The sequence below is a fragment of the Palaemon carinicauda genome, chromosome 9 (assembly GCF_036898095.1).
Source record: "Palaemon carinicauda isolate YSFRI2023 chromosome 9, ASM3689809v2, whole genome shotgun sequence".
In the NCBI taxonomy this organism is placed as follows: domain Eukaryota; kingdom Metazoa; phylum Arthropoda; class Malacostraca; order Decapoda; family Palaemonidae; genus Palaemon; species Palaemon carinicauda.
This window is the reverse complement of record NC_090733.1, coordinates 4,630,924-4,638,965: the sequence shown is the minus strand read 5'-3', so window position 1 is coordinate 4,638,965 and position 8,042 is coordinate 4,630,924.

Genomic DNA, 8,042 nt, shown 5'->3' with positions numbered 1-8,042 from the left:
GAATTAAGTAAAACAGTGCATGTTCCCGTAGATTTGCAACGAATTCATACAATAATAAGCCAAAATGAGTTACGGCCAACCTTATATGCTGTAAATTTAGAACACAAATCCTTTACGTTATTTTTTGACTCTGGTAGTCTACGTAATATTATGGATTTGAAGACGCATCATTTGTTGTTTTCGAACTTTCCGATTGAAAAATCAGGAATCAGACTTTCAGGTATAGGAAATGATGAATTAAACGTCATAGGCATAACTCATATTCAGTTCAGAGTCGGTAATCGCACGTTTGCCGATACATTTGTTGTTGTGAAAAACATTAATATGTATCCAGCTGTAATTATAGGATACCCATCTATGGGAAATCAAAACATTATCTTAGCTCCTGCAAAGCACGGCGTGTATATCAAAGGGAAATTCTATAAGTCTTCTAATACTTTAAAGTCAGTTTTGGATAAAAAGGAGACGACAAATGTAACCGTAACGTACGTTGAAGAACCAATAACTTGTCTCACTAATAAAGAAATAATATACGCGACCCAGCAGAATTCTCGTTCACCCGTAATATCATCTTGCACGCAATATATCGAACCAAACATACCTTCGAATTTAATAGTGCAAATAAAGAAAACACTACCGGGATCTGAAATATTAATCCTTTCCGATACTTTGAAAACCAACGGATTGTCTGTCACACAAGCTATTTATACAGTAGGCTCACATCAGCAATGTAATATCGAAGTCTGTAATCATTTAAATAACACTTTAGTAATTCACAAAAATCAACATATCTTGGATGTAGAAGTTTATAAACATCGTATTCTTACCGTTGCTGAAATCAATCACTCTCAATCAGTTGCGGATGAATCCCTTTTACGATCTATTAAAAATAAAATCAGTAAGGACATTCAAGACGAAGAAATTCAGCAGAAAATTTTTGAACTTTTAAATAAATATACAGATGTCTTTTCCACTACGGATGGATCCTTAGGAAAAACAGATGTGATCGAGCATCAAATAAGGTTAAAAGACAAACAGAAAATTATATATATACCCTCGTACAGACTCCCTATGAAATTCCAGAATGAAATAAATGATGAAGTAGGTAAAATGTTAGAGGAAGGAGTCATTAGAAAATCAAATAGCCCTTATAATTTTCCTTTAATAGTTGTACCGAAAAAAGATCGAACATGGCGTATCTGCGTCGACTTTCGTCGTCTAAACGAGGAAACGATCCCTGATCGATTCCCAGTGCCATGTACTGACGATATTTTGTCTTTGTTAGGTCAGAATAAATATTTTACCAGTTTGGACTTACTTAAAGGCTTTCACCAGATATCATTAGAAGAAGATAGTATCCCATACACAGCCTTCAGCACAGCCAGGGGACATTATGAATTTTTACGGATGCCTTTTGGTTTACGTTGTGCTCCTATAACATTTACAAGAATGATTAACATAGTGTTTGGAGACTTGTTAGGGGATATATTGCATGCCTATATGGATGATCTTGTAATCTTTTCCAACACCTTAGAGGAACATCTACGTAAGTTAGAACTAGTACTACAGAGATTAAGACAACATAACTTAAGGGTAAAGATTAGTAAGTGTGAATTTTTCAAAACAGAATTGATATATTTGGGTTTCATGGTGTCAAGCCAAGGTCTTAAAGTAGTCCATGATAAGGTGTCGGCTATACGTAATTTTCCCATACCTACTAATGTCAAGGGAATACAGCAATTTCTGGGTTGTAGTGGATATTACAGGCGTTTTATACGCAACTATTCAATAATAGCCGCTCCTTTAACTGATCTTACGAAGAAGGGCGTAGATTTCATATGGTCTGAGCAACATCAACAGGCGTTTAATACTTTGAAAGATGAACTGTGTAGTTCTCCTATCTTAAAATTTCCTGACTTCGGTAAGGAATTCTTCATTGCAACAGACGCCTCAGACTTAGGAGTAGGAGGGGTATTGCTTCAGCAATATGATAAACAGTTTTTCCCGATAGCTTTCTATTCTCGAAAATTGAGAACTTCCGAAAGTAAGTATGCAGTAATAGACAAGGAAGGACTAGCTATTGTTAATTCGCTAGTGCATTTTAAGTTCATAATTTACGGTTATCCCGTTAAGGTTCTTACTGACCATAAACCACTAACAGAGTTCTTTAAGGCTTCAATCACAGCCCTAAACGAACTCGGTGGCATTTAATCATTCAAGATTTTGGCGCAAGAATCGGGTATTTACCTGGGAAAGCAAATATCATTGCGGATGCATTATCACGCAACCCCGTGTCATCTCGTACGGAGTCTTTAGCTGAATTAATAGATATATCAACATCCATGCCTATTGTAAAAACAATATCTGAACAAGAAGATTTAGGCTGGAGTGCTGAATTGTTACAGACTGAGCAAAGAAAAGATCAGAAAATAGAAACAATTATAAATGCTTTGAAAGGCAATCATAAAGAAAAAGAATATATAAAGTATAAGCAGCAGAATTATGTAATCAAAGATAATATTCTGTGTAGGACTGTGACAAGGAAAACCCGCAATACACCACATGTAACTAACGACCAGGTAGTAGTACCAAACTCACTTGTTTCCACTGTCCTGAATTGGTTGCATTCAAATCCATTACATGGACACCCTGGGTTCTCATTAATGTCACAGAAAGCCAAATCATTGTTTTATTGGCATACAATGCTGACAGATATAAAAAGACACATAGCTAATTGTCGCACATGTCAGGAAAACAAAGGGCATACGAAAACACCTGTTAGCTTAGGAGCTTATCCTGTTCCCAATCAACCCTTTGAAAGAATACATTTAGATTTGTTAACAGGATTTTACGAGTCAGACAGAGGAAATAAGCACCTCTTAGTAATTATAGATGCTTTAACTCGATATACAGAACTAATAGCGCTTAAAACTAAAACTGCGATTGAATGCGCTAGGAAGTTTTACGAGTGTTACATTTGTAAACATGGAATTCCACACATGATAATCTCAGACTCGGGTGGTGAATTTAATAATCACTTTCTTACATCACTGTGTGAATTCCTCAACATAAAGAGGGTCAATACCATGATATATCACCCAGAGTCGAATGGGCTAGTGGAAAGAGCAAATAGGAAGATATTAAATATATTAAGGGTAACACTAGGGGGATCAGACCCCAACTGGGATATTGCAATACCGGCGGCACTGAGTACTCTGAATCATTCATATCATATATCAATTAAAATGTCACCGCATGAAGCATTGTATGGTACCCCAGTTAGAACACCTTTCCATGTATTAACGCCTACAACTAATCTATCAAATCCTTTAAAAGAATGTATAAATGCAAGTATAAGTCGATATGATATCCTTCGAAAGAATTTAGAAGAATCACAAATCATAATGAAAAGGAATCATGATAAAATAGCGAAACCAACTAAAACATATACCGTGGGTGATAACATCTATATTCAAATCAATGTCAGAAAAGGGCTCAACTATAAACTAACACCTAAGTTTGAAGGCCCATTTAACATTTTGGAAACATTAACGGCCAATAGGTTTAGAATTCAAAACGTAGCCCAACCCACGGATGAGAGAATAGTACCATTGTCTCACATAAGAAATTAAAAAGAAGTGAGGAAAAAGTTTAATTTTTGTAACAAAAAAGTTTTCTTTTTAATACAGGAGTAATTACATATATTTTTTCTCGTTACAGGTTTCCAAGATGAATTTTTTGTTGTTGGGAGTGATATTGTTCGCTCAGACATTTTTTTCGTATGGGATGAGTTCTAAGACTAAGAATATATATTTTAAATATGGCAATATAGTTGAAAGACAAGAAGACATTTTTATTACATCAACCAACGTAATTGTCGAAGTGCATATGCAAGCAATTTTTCTTCAAGAGAATGATGTCACTAGCTTAAGAACCGCCATTTCAAGGTTTTCTGCATCATTGGATGAGTTGCATAGAAGACATTTTCATTTGACTACTAAGAGTTTGCTTGGATCAACATTAAAAGTTGCAGAGATGCTATCTGATGACTTAAAAAATAAGACTGGAGAGACAGGATCTTTGGCTTATGACCTTTTGATGTGGACTGTAGGACACGAACAAAAAGAAAGACGGAATCCGTTCATTTATGCTGCATTAAGCATCTTTGGGTCTGTTGCAAGTTTAGGTTTAGGACTTTCCAATCGTCTTAAAATTAGTAATCAAAATAAGAAAATTGAGTTCTTGACTCATAAAGATGAATTGATTATGTCAGAACTAAGGGATCAGTTAGCTTCAATCAATAAAATTATGGATTTGTTAAATGAACATTCAGATAATATCGTTCAAATTATGGAAGTACAGGATTTGTTAGCAACATTAACGTATTATGATTCAAAGATAGATCACATACATAACAGAATTGCACATTTCATTGAGAAATCCAAGGATTATGTAGAAGCTATCACGTTAGCAACTAAAGGTGTATTGTCGCCCCATTTGTTGCCTATACGTTACTTAAAATTAGTTCTGGAGAACACTAGGGATAAACTAGGCTATGTTCCTTTGTTAGACGAACATAGGTTAGAATTTTATTACAGCCTAATTACAGTAAACGTAGATAATAACAAGATTAGGATTACAATTCCCTTTGATTCTTCTGATGCCTGGCAATCTTACAGGATATCACCATTTCCGACTTTCATGACGAATCACTCAAATCCAGTAATATCCAGTTTGACAGGACACGTATTGATTTCCCCAGACAAGGAAACATATACGGTCATTAAAGACTTAAATCAATTAACTCACTGTTCAGACGCAATGGATAGAAAAATATGTACAGCTGACTCATTTGAATTCCGTAAAAACTTGATGGATTCATGCGAGTTAGGTATAGTGCTAGACGGTGCTCTCTCCCATACAAGTGAAAATTGTCTGGATAAGCTTTATCCCTTTGACAATAAAGAATTCAATTGCAGACTAAATAATGGCTCGTGGATACGATACGACAAGGACGGCTTCAATGTATCATGCCCTGACGGATCCACATCCTACAACCACATCTTCGTCGCAGCAGATGGCTGTATCGGGACTTCCCCGAATTCCATGGTGACTGGCCTACGGACAATCATCAGAGAACGTGCTTACTTCGCGAACTTCACGTGGACCTCTACAACGCCCGCACTTCCTCTCCCCTATAAAGGAAGTGTGGCGAAACGCTTAATGAAACTTACCGAAAAGGACCACCTGTCGCCGACTTACAAAGAGATTCTTCACCCTATATTACTAGCAGGTTTATTTGGAACGGCGTTAATTTTTATCGCCGTGAACATCCTTGTTTGGCGTAGGTTACGGCACAGCAAGCAGCTACAAAGGAACGAGTTGAATAGCCCTGACAATACCCCTTACTTGATCCAGTTCAAAGCTGTATGAGTGGCCACCTCATTCGCTAAGGGAGTAATTTGTCAGGATGATGTTTGTATGAAAAGCTGATTAGTACGCTAGTAATATGTAATTAAAGAAATTCTCTACATTTGCATTGTTAAAAATACATTTAAAATAACATTTAAAAAAAAATAAATAAAATAAAAAAGGATATAAATCATTTTTTTCTCTCGGCATCTAATAAAAATATATAAGCCGGAATGTTAAAAAAGAAAAGAGAAAAAAAAAAGAAAAAAATATAAGATATATAACAGAATCTATGGGCATTTAATAAAATGTATCAGCCCTATATATAAATATATATATATATATATATATATATATATATATATATATATATATATATATATATATATATATATATATATATATATATATATATATATATATATATATATATATATATATATATATATATATATATATATATATATATATATATATATATATATATATATATGTACGAAACCGTGGTACGTGTACGTACCAGGAATTCGTATTTGTGCACTAAAAATTGAGTATCTTGTTTCTGACAAAGGTAACAATTATTCTTTATCAAGTTACCGAATCATTTGTAAGTCAGAATTTGTTTTGTTTTTTGGTACCATGTAATCATTTGCTAGCAATGTACCATATATATGATCTTGGTTTTATCATGCATTTTTCTTTTTGCTTTGGTAATATCTTTTTTGTATGCATTATTGTTATTAGTTTTGATGTGCCTATTTGGACATTCGTCCTCAGTTGGATATAGCTAGTTTTGAACAATGAATGATACGTATGTCCAGTCACACCTAATAACCATGTTTCGGCTTGTTGTTAAATTTTTGTAAAAAAATTGAGATAGCTGGCCGAGCTTATGTAATATTTAGAATAGTAATATTACATGTTTAAAACAAATGACGTAATATGTCATGTTGGTTGGAAGAGCTGGCCGTGAGATTTGCTATGGTCAACTCAAATTGTGTACAGGATGTAAGATGCTAAGTTGTCATTCTTTCTTAGTGTCAACACATTGTCTCTTCGTGTGAAAGTTTGTGACGTCACCGGATGCAGGTGTCTTCCGATTCCGTCACTTATCCAAATTAAAGCAAGTGTACGATTTTTGGGATATCAGTAATTTGTTCAGTTCATATCAAAACTTCACCAGAATTGGTCATGTGGACCAACACAGCTTCCTCCAGTGATGGAGATGTTTAACTCAGTTGTTATTCACAATAAAACTTAAAAACTACTAAAATGTGTTCAGTAAACCATTCAAATACCTTTGAAAACAACTCATACTCAAATGTGTGCTTAAGACAGTAGCACACCAATATATATATATATATTTATTTATATATACTTATACGTATATTTACAGTATATATATACATATATATATATATATATATATATATATATATATATATATATATATATATATATATATATATATATATATATATATATATACATATATATATATATATATATATATATATATATATATATATATATATATATATATATATATATATATATGTATGTATGTATTCATATATATATATATATATATATATATATATATATATATATATATATATATATATATATATATATATATATATATATATATTTATAAATAGATATATGGACACATATAAGGAAATATATATATATATATATATATATATATATATATATATATATATATATATATATATATATATATATATATATATATATATATATATATATATATGATAAATTTTGCACATTTTTACGTGTTTTTCATATTCAAATAAGCCATATATATTTTTGATACATTAATGTCTGGATTCTCTTAACGACCTCGGGATCAAAGCCCCAGGCGAAATCACACAAAGACAAGAGCTTGGCTTCGGCCGGGAATCGAACACTGGTCGGCAAGCTTGTATAGACAGTGACTAAGTGGCTTAGTCACTGTCTATACAAGCTTGCCGACCAGTGTTCGATTCCCGGCCGGAGCTAAGCTCTTGTCTTTGTGTGATTTCGCTCCGGCCGGGAATCGAACACTGGTCGGCAAGCTTGTATAGACAGTAACTAAGCCACTTAGTCACTGTCTATACAAGCTTGCCGACCAGTGTTCGATTCCCGGCCAGAGCTAAGCTCTTGTCTTTGTGTGATTTTGCCTGGGGCATCTGATCCCGAGGTCGTTAAGAGAATCCAGACATTAATGTATCAAAAATATATATGGCTTATTTGAATATATATATATATATATATATATATATATATATATATATATATATATATATATATATATATATATATATATATATATATATATATATATATATATATATATATATATATATATATATATATATATATATATATTAAAAAACAACATATGTTTACAAGATTGGATTTTGATAATCAGAAGGTAAATATTCTTTTACTAATCGGTTCCAAAGTTTTGCAACAAAATTTTTTAGAAAAAATCGAAAATCGATTTCACTGTCAAGTAATTTTTCTTTTTTTTCCCTTAGATGTCAGGATGCCTGAAAACTTTAAATAAATAAATTTTTGGATATATATATATATATATATATATATATATATATATATATATA